Raw genomic sequence first — 14,851 nt, 5'->3', positions numbered from 1 at the left:
ATTCTTCAAACGAACGAATGAAAGGAAGTACCGTCTCGGGTCTTGGAGTAGCAAACCCACACATACCACCCTAATAAGGAGTTCACGGCCAGAATTATAGAGTTTGGGCCATAAACTCCCATGTGGCCGTGAACTCATGCCTTAGACATGAGTTTACTCCCCATTCTCTTCATTTCTCACTTCCACCCTCAAGAACACTCCCCATTCTCTCTCAAGTAGCATCCCATTCTTCACCCGATCTTCCGAAAACGTAAGTATTTCTTGACTTGATTTGTTGTTATAACCTAACATCTAGTTGTTATACATCATTTTATCCATTCATATTTGATTTTCACTTAGATCTTCAAGTGTTCTTCAAAACACCAAGAACACACACTAGTGTTCTTGGAACTTAAACACCCAAAAAAGCTTCTATCTTGTAAGTACACTTTCCCTAGCTTGTTGTGTGCTTAATATGAACTTGTTTACACTTGAAAATCATCAAGAATCATAAGAACAAAGGAATTTACGGCCAAGGATGTTCTTGGGCCGTAAACCCTTCTTAAGGTGGTTAAATGGAGCCTAGTCCCTTCCTAAGCCTTGGATGCTAACCTTGATCCTTCCTAGAAGTGTTTAAGACCTTAAACAATAATCAAAACATGTCCCCATAAGAGTTTACGGCCGTAAACACATAAGGATATGGTCCTTAGGTCGTAAACTCTACAAAGTAGTCTTATTGTGCCCCTAATCCTTTCCTAAGGCTTGGACTTGATCATTGGATGCTCATTAATGACTTATAAGACCTCAAAACACAAAATGGCACTTAGTACCATGAGTTTACGGCCATAAACTCATGGGGAAATGACCATGGGCCGTAAACTCCATACGGAGTGGTTCTTGGGCCATAAACTCTAATGCCATGCCATGCAACCCTTAGATGCACTTAAATCAAATTGTTTCCATGTCCTAGGGTGTCTTAACTTGATTAATTAGTTGTTAAATGACTAATTAGATACATATATGTTTATTATATGTTAACTAGGTTCATTGTGTGTGTTCAAGTCTTCACTTGACACCTAGCACCTTGTCTAACACTTCCGTACAAACCACTCACAACAGGTGAGTTCATACCCCTTAATTAACCTTTCAAATGTTTTTAAATGCTTTTATGGGGGGGGGGATACAATTTGAACCATGTTAGTTATTAGATCAATCACATGTGATTAATAACTAGCATACTAATGAATTTTCCATACTTTAAACTGTTTTACCAAACAAATGACTTCAAACTGTTTATCAAACTATTTTACATGTCAAACTCTTTATCAAATTCACTTTTGTATAATGAACATTTCTTTTACAGTTTTCAAACTTATATATTGTTAAAACCATGTCTACTACATATACAGTTATATAAATAAGGTTTGAAGGACTTAGAACTAATACCCCACTTTACTTCCTATCCTTGTTTGGTTGTGGACTTAAAGTACCTGGTTGTTTGTCCGAGTGTCGTTGAATCCTTACTTATATATTATGTATATATGTATAGATATAAAGACTTTTATCTCGGTTTAGTACATTCAGTCATACAAACAAGTCTACTAATAAACTATAATAGGTATAGTTTAGGGTTATACTACTTACTACTTCTAGTCCAATAAAGCATACAAGAGTCAGTTCATTCATGAGTCATTACTTACTACTATGAGAACTTATACAACTATACTATGATGAGAACTTATACAACTATACTATGACGAGAACTTATACAACTATACTAGGATGAGAACATATACAACGATACTATGATGAGAAACAATACATTCATTACACAAGTACATACATTACATATACAAGTATACTATAACATAAATGTGATCCACTGTATCGGAGCATGCCTTCATTGTCATGTCCCGAGTTGTAACCATAATCTACTGGAGGGAGAGCATGAGTTTGCATATAGATCTATACTGGATTGACTTTCCTACACCTTACTGCTAGCTACAGTGGGACCGGCAGGTCTTCGAGTGCCAAATGGCATACCTTTTGACGACTTACATTGTCATGTTTCCCAGTCGATATGGTACAATTAATCACATCATACCTTGATATAATTCCGGTTTAAGGTAGTTAGTACAACAGTAGTTCCTATAATACAACACTACAATACTACATTAATTTACCCTTTACATTTATTTGCTGATATTAAAACATCTATGTACAAACTATATTTTGATAATGATAGTTAAACTTGGGAAAATGACACACTTTTACAAGAAACAAACATACAAAATAGTTGTGCCTTGGTAGAAGGCTACTTTTAGTAGAAAATATAGGATTTTCTAGGAATTACAAACTTTTACAAACACTTACAAACATTCACGTACTTTTACTTCAAACGTTTACAAAACTCGTACTTCAAACACTGTTTCAAACATTTTGATACAAACATAGACACTAAATACTTATGAACTCACCAGATTTAATGCTGATAAACTCTTTCAAAATAACTTGTATTCTCAGGTCATCAATAGACAGGTACCGATGCCAACTTTTGAGAAGATGGAGCGAATACAAGACTCATCTTATATTTTGATTCATATTTTGGTGTCTTATATACTACAGAACACACTTGTATTAAAATTATATATTTAATGCAATGGATGATGTTGTTTACTTGTTTACTATTATATTGTGTTATGATACTATACATGATGTCCTCCGCCCCAGAACATTTCCGCCGTTCTTGGTTTTGGGGTGTGACAACATTATTCCAATGATGCTCATTTCACAATTCCAAATTCTTATCATTATCCAAGATTTGATGAAATTTCCTATGTTGAACCATTTCAACACGAAATTCATATACATCCATGACTACTTCAATTAAATTATACGTTTTAAACCTTTAGATTCGAAACGAAGTATGAGTGCCCTCTCCCTTAAGTCTAATATAGTGAAACGATTACCACTCTTTCCAATTTGCAAATTAGAAACATTGTTCCCTACGAACAATATTGTCAACATGTAATACTAGCATAACAATTATGCTCAAACTAGCTTTGACATGTACCCGGAAATCAACTGGACTTCTAGAAATCAATACTCTTGACATTCTTACAGAAGTACAATTTTTTTATCACGCGATGCTTGATAAATATCCAACTAGACTTCTTAAGCTTATACACCTTTAATAGATTATATATGTGTGTATTTATATCCTTCAGGACTGACAGATATATCTCTTCAAAGTTCAAATAATTCATTGCCATTCCTCATAATTTGAAATATGAAGAGGGGTGTTCATATTACGAATTTGAGAATGCAATTAACACAATCAATATCCATATTAATTAGATCTTTTAAAATCTGTGAGTGAAAGTATTTCTTCATAATAATTATCATGAATTAGAGTGAAACCTTTTCCCCTAGATTTTGTGGTGCATACGTTCCCATCCATGTAAATCTATCATTTCCATCCTACAATTATAAGACAAGGTCTAGGACAAAACCAAATTCAAATTTAGCTTTCCTTCATGGACTAAACTTATGGTAGCTCAAGGTCCTACCAGTGCTTCCATGTAGTTAGCAAGTCACCCACATTGATCAATGCACTTTCACTGACCAACACACTTTTCTTTTGTATTTAAATGAAAAACATGGAAGTCATAAGAATTTCCAACTCAACTAGAAGTGCACAAAACTAAGAACGTGTCAACCAAACATGATAGGTTATCAACCTCATGTCACGCGCTAGTGATAACTATAAGGTTTATTGTTGGTGGACTCTTGAAACTCTCAAGATCATTACGAATCCTACTAACTTATTTACATATGAGTTTTCTCTCAAAGAACATTCCGTTGACAAGCTAAAGCAAATATTCAAAAGTTTGTGTGGAGTCCTGACAAGAAAACAGTTCATAGAATTGTTCTCAGTTTATCTTTTGGTTCTTGATCAACGAAAAACATCAAAACTCCATTTCTTAAATGTGCTAGCGTAAGATAACATTATTACTCCACATATTACGAGGTGTTATCAACCTTCTTAGTATGAAATGACTTTCAAGATACAATTTGTAGTCGACAAATTATAACTCATACATGATCGAACTAAGATGTTATTCGAGGATTCACTTGTGATACAATTTCACAATTATTAAGATGATCATAAAACATGATACTAAAGCATTATCCATTCTTTTTAGATTGGAGAATCTTTTATCTTCCCGCCTAATAGATTCTTATATTCGTGCTGCTAGATTTGAATCTTTTCTAAGTATTAGAATTATGATTAATCTCATAAACACAACCATATTTACTAAAAATCAGTAAATCATGATAAATGGAGTTGTTGTCCTTTGTGGTGGATCTAAATAGTCTATATCAACATGTACTAGATCCATTAGTCCTTCAAAAGCCTCACATAAACTTGTGATTAGTGAATTATTCATAATTTTCCTATGACAAAGATTCTCATGCATCACACAATTCGAATTGCATGACTCCAAGTTTCTGTCAAATTTGAAACTTGGTGATGAGAATTATTTTCACTTGGTTAATTATGACAATACCACAAGCGATATCATAAGAATCCAATCCAAAATTAATATTTATAATATTAGAAACAAAACCAACACTTTCATAAATGTCATGGCAAGGAAATATAAATAAGGCAACCAGATAAACCAAAATTTCACTTTTATTGAAAATAAATAAAAAGTAGGATCTTGTCCTTACAACGTATAAAATGAAAAACTATGTTTCTTAACATCTCCTAAGAATAATAGCAATCTATTAAATTATCCTAACTCCTTAAAGTAACTCCAAATTCTGATCATCGAACCATGTGACAAAAGTCCATCTCTCACGATCAAATTTAGCTCACTTTGCTTAAGCTTCTTTCTTTCTCTTAGATACTGCAATATCATAAAAAATGTGACTATCACATCATGTATTAAGAGTCTATGAATAGGAACTTATTAATCAGTGTAGTTAAAAAACAAATGTACCTAAAGTAGATTCATTCGAATTGTCCTTACCATCTCTGAGATATTTTAGGTACTTTGGGCAGTTTCCTAACCAATGTCCCATTAATTGGAAGTAGAAACAAATGGACTCTTTGGGGTTAATACATGGAATTATCCCAAAACTAGTTTTTCTCTTTACCATGCGATCAAAGGATTTATCTTGGTCGACCCCTTTCCATTGGGAAGAAAAATCTTTTCCGGACCACCATTGTCACCATTGTCAATGTCCATGGAATCCTCATAATTAGACCCTTCAAGCAGCTCTGCTTCAAATGTTCTCTTAAGCATTTCTGCTTTAGCAACTATCAACATTTGGATCAGATCGATTAGGGTCATGTCAGTATTCTTCATCTAAAAGTTCTCAATGAACTGATCATATGACTTTGGAAGCGAAAGAAGAAACAAATCAATGGCTTGTGCCCTTCGGAAAATGAAACCCATTCTATCCAACTTCTCAATGTACGATTTCATTTTCAGAACATGCACAACGCAAAACTTCCATCCTGATGTCTACATGCCAATAGCGATTGAGTAGTTTCGTATCTGTTAACTTGAGAAAAACGTGACATTGGGAAAGTCATTGGAGGTGAAAGAGTTGAAGAAGGATGATGTCTAGTTCCACCATTACCCGAAGATGGGAAAACATTGTCACCTTAATCATAATGTGGAAGATCATATTCATAAGAAAGAAGGAAACCATTTCCAAGAGAACGAGGAAGACCATTATTGTCTTGATTCGACATCTATAATTGGGAGAAGAGAGAATTCAAGTTAGTTGATTTTAATCGTTAATTAATAACCCATAAATTTAAATTTAAGGCTAAGATCCATATTTTCGATTCGAATTTTGAAGAGGGATGTCGTAGTCAAATTTAAATCTATTTTAGGTAGGTAAGGTTTTTCCAATTTCAATCTTATGAAACTCCTAGATCTTGTGAGATTCATTGAATCTTATCAATGGTATGTTTAATCTTAGATTATGCTCTCACTTTTGTGACTGGGATGTTGAGGATAAAAACGTGATGTGAATAACCATGCAAACCCGCTTGGCAACCTCGAGGTTTTTATCATCTCAAAGTGACGTGTCGGTTAACCACACACTCCCAATCAACAATGCTAGATTTCGAGATGCTCCGTCATATCTCTTTATAGTCCTTATTAGAGTGTCGGTTAACCACATACGCTCCACTAATGACATATAAAGCATGATGTGCATATTCATGGATTAACATATTTTTCACATTTTCCTAAAGTATCTAGAGTGAGATTTTTAACGTAGATTCTTGTATTTTTATATCAGTATACTTTTAATGTGGTTATGTTCTATCAGATCCATTCGACTAACTATCCTCCACCATATAAGAGAGCGGTGGGTGAGCGTGGACGCCCAATGATGATCATTTTATAGGTTGTTTCCTTATACCCCCCTTAATGTATGGCTTCGTAATGAGGTGTACTAGCAATTCGATCAACTTTGTCTTATACATATAGTAATTACCTTTTAATAATATATAAGGTGTATTTTAGAACTTTTCAAAATACAAGGTTTAAATTTTAATTATATAAATTAAACTTTTAATTTAATTAAATTTAAATCAATCATTATTTAATCTTTATCATTTAATTAACTTTTAATTAAATTAATCTAAATCAAATATAATTTAATATTTATCCATTAATTAAACTATTAATTAAATTAATTCAAATCATTTAGGGATTAAATAATTATTTTCTATTAAACAACTAATTAAATAATTCAAATTTAATCCTAATCTAAAACCCTTCTATTTTTCGAAATTTAGGGTTTGTTTTATTCAATTTTAATTATTCAATTTTAAAGATTTTAAAACAAAAATTAAGGAAACTAGAAAACCCTAACACTATCCCATTAGCAACCCTACTCAATCTAACTTTTCAATAAAAACTAATTTCTCTCTCTCTCTCTCTTTCTCTCTCTCTCTCTCTCTCTCTCTCTCTCTCTCTCTCTTCCACCTATAGAACACAACCCAATCCAAGTTTTTACACCCATTAGCAACCCAACCCAAACTCATTTTTCCTTAAAAAATAGATTTTTAAAAATTTTTATTTTACTAAAAATTACTAGAAATATTAAAATTAAATATTTTATTTTGAAACAGATAAATTATTTATTTTAAGCATGAAACTACAAAAAAAAAGAGAGCTAGATACAAAATTATTTTACATTCATGAAACATACTTAATAAAATAGATAAAATAAGTTACAAATACGGAAGATGCAAACTAATTAATTATTCTTTAGTGTTAATTTTTTTCCATATATACCCAATCAAATAGTCTTTTAGAGAGTTACGATCATCTCTATTGCGAACTTGTGCCCTGTTGGTCACATAACCAGATAGATCTGCAAGTCGTTGAGTAGAGTATTCAAATGATTGTTCGTCTTCTGTTGTTATAAATTCGGATGGATCATAATAATGAAGGTATGTGTGTCGTTAATCCTAAACTATCATATTATTAATGATGATACATGCAATCATAATTTTACCCATCATATCTTTGTCCCATACAAGATAAGGGCGATGAAGAAATGCAAAACGAGCTTATAAAACTCCAAATTCTCGCTCAACATCTTTTCTAGCAGCCACTTGATGTTCAATGAACAACTTGTATTTCCGAAGTTGTGGAGAACTTATTGACTTGGCAAAGGTATCCCATGAAGGATATATGTCATCAGTGAGATAATAAGCCATATGATTTTGTCGATCATTCATAGTGTAACTCACATTTGGTGCTCAACCTGCCAAGACATCATTAAAAAGAGGAGATCTTTGGAGGACGTTAGTGTCATTGCATGAACCCGGTGATCCGAAGAATGCATGCCATATTTATAAGTCATACGCTGCAACAACTTCCAAAATTATTATTATCTTACCGCTTCTACCTGCATATTGTCCAGCCCAAAGCGGTGGGACAATTTTTCCATTCCCAGTGCATGCAGTCAATACTATCTACCATACCTGGAAATCCACGTTCTTCTCCAACATGGAGCAGTCGTGCCAAATCATCTTGATTGGGGCATCTAAGTTGCTCTTCACTAGAGCATGAAATTACACATTCCACAAACTTTACAAGAGCATCCCTTATTACACTCTCACTCAATCTCAAATATTCATCATGTGCATCTGCTGATGTCCCATACGCCAACACCCGCATAACTCCGATACGTTTTTGTAATGGTGAAAGACCTTTTCTGCCTGTGGCATCACGTCTTTATTGAAAATATCAGTCATTGGCTGTAACAACTTCCACTATATGGAGAAATACTGGTTTCGCATTCGAAATCTACCTCAAAATATTTCTTCACCATACGGTAGGTTGTCAACAAAGTTGTCTTTCATCAAACGTTCCTTGCCTTGCTCACGTTCCCGATCATAATACCTCCTTCTTGCTCTTGGGTGATCTCTTACACTCATATTTGGTATGCATATAAGTAACTCATTCATGATAACATCAAGTTGTCGATTCCGTTGAACAACTCGTGCTTCCTATTCATCATATTCATTCACATTCGATGAACCAGAACTATCTGATGAGTCTGCATTATGAGACATTTTCAAATAGATAAGAAATGAAGAGTTAGAGGTGGATATGAAAGTATGTAATTGTTATACTCTATTGATATAGGAAGAATATTGATTATTGTTGTTAAATGTTACATAAAGATAATGTTAAAATAGTTTATCTAGATAAAATCCAAGGATCCAATAAAAAGATGACACATAAGAGAATCTTATATACATAAGATAATGGCATATTTTATAGATGAGAAGATTATACTGAAAACGAGTGGTGTCTCTGAAAGATGATAATGACAACCCTGCATTCAATAAAGATGATAATGACAACTCTGCATTCAATAAAAGCGTATAATATATATTACAAATACATTACAAGCATGAGATACAAATACATAATAAAATATTTTACAAATACATTAAAAACATGAGATACAAATACATAATAAAATATCTTTCAAATACATTAAAAATATGAGAAACAAATACATAATAAAATATCTTACAAATACATTAAAAACATGAGATACAAATACAATAAAATATCTTACAAATACCTTAAAAGCATACTAAAAATAGAACACACACTAAACTGTAATTAGTTTCCATGAAACTTAGACATTAGAAAACGTTTCATGTTTTCTTCTTTAGGCGACAATTTCCCCTTTTGTAGGAGTGTGTTCAAATGCAAACTCTGCATCTTTATTAGCCCCCTTTCATCCATTTTTTGCTCCCTTTGTTGATCCAAGTAGAGTCTTCTTTTCATTACTTCTACTTCACTATCTCTACTAAGCCTCATTGTACGAAGTTCTACAACAACTTCATTAGAAGACTTACCTTTTTCTTTTCTCTTAGCCGCATCTCTACCTGCTGGACGTTTAATTGTTGAACCACCAATATTTACCCCTTCTGTTTTGGATTGGACACAATAGTCTCCTTCTTCAGTAGACCCTTAATCTTTTTGTGCTACCACCACTTTCTTCATCATCCACTTCATATTTGGGATGTGATCGTGTTGCATCATTATCTAGCTGTAGATCCCATTTTCGATGCTTACACATAATCGCATTAAAAACAACCGTGTCATTGAACTTGCTTCCACTTGTCTCATATAACTTATGAGCTTCATTCTCAACATCTTTCATACTCATTCCACTTCTTATTTTTCTATATGCTTCTCGGTAAACACAAAACCATTTTCCAACACTTCCAATAAGTTGTTTATAACGACCTTTCATTTGAGCTATGTTCCTATTACCAAGCTTTCCTGGGTTTTCTGCTTGATTTGCATCATATAGCTCCTTCACTTGTGCCCATATTGATGTTTTCTTTTGGTTTTTTCCACGACGCTTATCTTCACTAACGATGCAATATGCTGACATTAAATTGATATCTTCATCAGCATCCCATTTATCGCCTCTTGGGCTTTTTCCGATATTTTGTGAAGTTTGAATATTTTTGATGATAGGGAATTGATTGAGATTTGTGAAAAATTGAGAGCTTTCATAGCCTTGAAAATTTTGATAATCTTGAGAATCGTCAAGATTTAAAACGAAATTTGGATCCATGGTATCAAAGAAATAAAAAGGTTTAGAAATGAAGTTTTAAGATGAGATATGAACTATATCAATATTATACTCTAGTTATAGAGAAAAAAAAATCATGAATTTTAGTATTTTTTTTTTCAATTTTTTTTATTAAGATAATCTTCGATTTTTAAGGATAATAACACTTATCTAAAAATGTAAAAAAAAATATACACTTACCCTTTCATTGTTAAACACGTGGCAAGAAAGTGTGGTGAACTTTTGGTGAAATTGGGTCGTCCATGTGGCCTAGGCTGCATATATACATTATTTTTTTTAATTAAAAAGTGTCGATCCGCTCGTCACTTTGCACATATGAGTGTAGTCTAAGGAACCGTAACGATTTTTGAAATTTATGGGGTGGAGGATATGGTTTTAAGAAACCCTATCTAAGTCGAAATTTCAAGCCTTTAGGGTTTAATTTCTATAAACCCTAATTTTAATTTATTCACTATTATGCACAATCTACTAGAAAACTATGGCTCTGATACCACTGATGGATTTTATAGGATATAAATCTATGTATGAGGCAGAAAACTACTTAACTCTTAAGTTCACTTGCAACCTATTTGGATCTTTATATTCTCTATTAAAATAAATAAACTATGAACGTCAAGAACCCTAAAGGAACTATATAATAACCGAAATAAACATAGAGTTAGGGTTTACATAACTTTTGATTATTATAACAAATAACCAATTCAATCCCTTCTTCAAAAACCTTGGAAAGTAAGCACCAAAAATCTAATACCTCTAATGGTTCGTACCTAAAACCTTAGAAACCCTAGAATGAACAGGAGAGAGAGGGAGGAGAAGAAAATTTCTTTCCTAAGCCTTATGATAAAGTTATGAACGAAATTAATGGGCCAAATGGGTCCTATTTATACTCTAGGTAACTTACAGGCAAAGCAAGACTTCAATTAATTAAATAATAGATTTAATGTCAATTCAAATCCTTTCTTTATGTGCCTCGAGGAGGCTTCCAGAAACCCTAGAAGAGCCTCCAAAAACGTCCACCCTTGGATGGTTGTAGAATTGTCTTCTTTTGTTCAACTATTAAACAATAACAATTCAGCTATTACACCTTTAATTAATTCCATTTAATCCCAAATTAATTCCTGATTAAATTTGAGTAATAATTAATTAATTCTATTGATTTCTTATTAATTTATTAACCATATAAATTAACAAATTAATTATTTAACTATTGATCTCATGTTAATTTATTAATCATATAACAAATTAACAAATTAATTCGTAAGGCCTGTGTTTCGAGGCTAAGCATTGATGTGATGATGTAATAGTTTAGATCAACCGTTGTAACCTATTTTAAAGTAATAAAGATGAATTGCTTGAATATTATGTGAATTATGTGCTTTTATGTGATTGTATACTTGTTTGTAAAGATATAATAAAAATAAGCATAAAAAATAAAACATTATATAAGCCCTATATATATGAAGAAAGTTGTAGTGGTCGTGACAAGGATTTCAGACATATAAAGAACACCAAAATCCGAGTTATAACGAAGAAGTTATGACTTGTCGAAGTTTCGCGACAGAAACGACACGACGTTGCGTGACGTAAAAAGTAAGTTTACGATAAAGTGCTTTTTAGCCTTAACAATCTAAACGAAATTCGTAGTGTTCGTTAAACCGAGAGCGTGCATAAAAAGAACGCCCAAATCTGACTTCGTATGAGGAAGTTACGATTTTTTCAAGTTTCGGATTAACAGTACACAACCCGGAGTTCGAATAATAGATCAACCAATTTTTAGCCGACACAACCTAAACGAGAATCGAAGGTCTCGTTAATATTGGCTCAATGGTAAAAAGATAGACGAAAACGAACGTTGGATGAAGAGGTTATGAATTTTTAATGGACTTTTTGTGTCTCGGCCTGTTAAAAATATAGCTTTAAAAATAGAGCCAAAATTAGCCGACAGAGTCTAGATGAGAGTTGTAGACTACGTCTCTACCTACGCGTTGATATAAATAACGTCAAAAACAGCGCTCGTATGCGAAAGTTAAGAATTTTAGAAGTTGGAGGTATAAATTGCGAGCTGGGTGCGAGGCTATGCCTCGCATAGTTCGAAGGACACCTCGCGTACAAGGTCCATACGCTCCACAGTCTTGCCTTGCTCGGTCTAGAAGATGCCACGATGCGCCACCAAAAATCTGACATGTGCCCCTTACTCCATGCGTACAATGAAGCTACGCCCGGTGTATGCGAGGCCTCGTGCCTATAAAAGGGGTGCGACGGCAGCCTCCAAAATCACATTTTTATGCCTTTCTCTCTCTCTCTCTACTATCTCTCTCTAGCCACCCTAAACCACCTCGAAGCCCAAGAAAGCTCCCTAGCATTAGAAGAAACCCCTGGAGTGCCATAAGGCTCCGAGAGAAAGAGTTTTTCGGTTTAAAAACTCTACCCCCGCAGAGCCTGGTTTTCAAGCAAACTTCCCGGTTTCGTCAAAGGAGATTATTTTAAGAAGCGCAGCGCTGTCCAAATCATCCCCTTATCAGGTGAGTGTATAGTCACTTTCATCTTACACATAGATATGAAATATTTTATATAAAAATTACGTGTTGTGTGTATATATATTATCTGTTTACTTGAGGTCTATGCCGGATGAAAGATCTAAACATTTTTATTTTCATATATGAACTTTTTCTTTTAGATGTAAACTTTTCTTTTCAGATCTAAACTTTTTCCTTCAAAACTAAACTTATTCTTTAGATATGAACTTTTTCCTTCAGGTCTAGACTTTCTCACTTCAGATCTATATATATATATATATATATATATATATATATATATATATATATATATGTGTGTGTGTGTGTGTGTGTGTTTATGTGTATTTTATACTTGAAATCTATGTTGTATGAAAGATTTAAACTTCGTTTTTCATATATGAACTGTATATGTGTTTTATATCTACAAATATACTGGGTAAAATATGGGTAGATGTAATAGGTGGTGCGTGATGAAATAAAATGATGAGAGGCCTCAGTTTGACGATGATCCAGTCATCTAGCGGAGTATGGATGATGACCACGGATTTTTCTAGACAGTTAGTGGAACGCTAGCAGGCTCGCAACCTGTAGGGGTTTATTTGAACTACGTGCTCACCAGTTGTACTCCACCCCCCTCATGGTTGCCATATTTGACATAAATTGCTCAGGAATCCCCTAAGCAGTTTTGTCACCCCGATGAAATTCTTTTGGCTAGGTCCTTTTTATTAGATAATTTAGTGACATAAAGTGAGGATGACGGGAATGGGTAACCGGATTTGTTTGGTTTGATGAAATTAATAAACTTATTTATTGTGGGTTGAAAACCCTATATGATCACCAGGCTCCCTAGCCTGATCCACTCAGTTTCTTGTATTACAAGTAGTGGCAAGAGCATAGTTGGATGATCTGATAAGAGATTATGGATTTTAGGCCAGTAGAAAATAAATAGAATGTTGTAAAGCCTATGTTGTTTTTTAGACCAAATTTTGTTTTGTGGCCTAGGATGTTTTTGGTTTATGCTTTCGATCTGTATCGATGTTGACATCCCAGGTATTGTAATACAATGAAAATACATTTCTTTAAGGAAATGCTTTGATAAATCTTTATCATATTTTGTTTTGGGAATAAATTCCGCAACACTTTTCTTTAAAAAACTTACTTTGATTTTATTATAAAGCATAAATGAAATCGGTATTTTCTGGCCGTGCAAATGGGGATGTCACACAATTATCTGTTTCTAATTAATTAATCACATAATATATTAACAAATCCTTTCTCTCTCTCTCTCTCTGTATGTCTCTCCCCCCTACTATTTTTATAGCTATTTTTGGTTATGAGGACAACCCCAAAAAGGAATTTGCTTCTATTTGCAAGTATATACCAATTTAGTTATGAGATTAGATGCCTTAATCCAACAGTAAGTATGTCTAGACATTAATGGTATTGTGTAGAATGCCAATATGTTATTAGACATTGATAGATATTAACTACTTAATGAGTTAAGTACTAGAAGAGAAATATTAGATGGTCTATTGATGAGACAAAGAGATAGACGTCCACGAGACTAGTGTTTTGTGACGAGTCACATAATAAGGATAGAGAAAGAGATAGAAGGATCATTTGGGGACAAGCGATAGTGGTTTCTTCGGTGGCAAGAGATAGAGCTTTCCTTCATGGAATACAGTAGACGTTCCTTTAAGAACAAAGAGCATGGTTCCTTCAGGAATATAGTACAAGTTCCTATGGGAACAAGAGTATGATTACTTTGGAAATAAGAGTATGGTTCTTACGAGGACAAGTGTATGATTCCTTCAGGAATAAGAGTATGGTTCTTACGGGGACAAGGGTATGATTTCTGTGAGAATTAGATGATGCTTCCTTAGGAAACATAAATAGATGATCCCTTTTGGGATGTAGATAGATGATTCTTGCAAGAATCCAGATTGTGCATGCTTAGAGTAGATAGAGAAAGGTTCGTTGAGAGGAACAATATAAAAGAGTTATTTTTTCTAAGATCTTAGATGTTACCCATGAGGGATTAAGAGTAAGTTGTCTGTGAGGGATTCAAGAGTGAGAATAAAGATTAAGGATCTACAAGAGATCATAAGAGAGAGAAGTAAGACCGAACGAGATAAAGAAGAAAGATGAAAGATAAGAAAAAATATAGAAGAATAACTCACTAGACC

The sequence above is a fragment of the Lactuca serriola genome, chromosome 4 (genome assembly GCF_051521515.1).
Source record: "Lactuca serriola cultivar US96UC23 chromosome 4, Lser_US96UC23_V15, whole genome shotgun sequence".
Taxonomy (NCBI): domain Eukaryota; kingdom Viridiplantae; phylum Streptophyta; class Magnoliopsida; order Asterales; family Asteraceae; genus Lactuca; species Lactuca serriola.
This window is presented reverse-complemented; position numbering follows the sequence as displayed.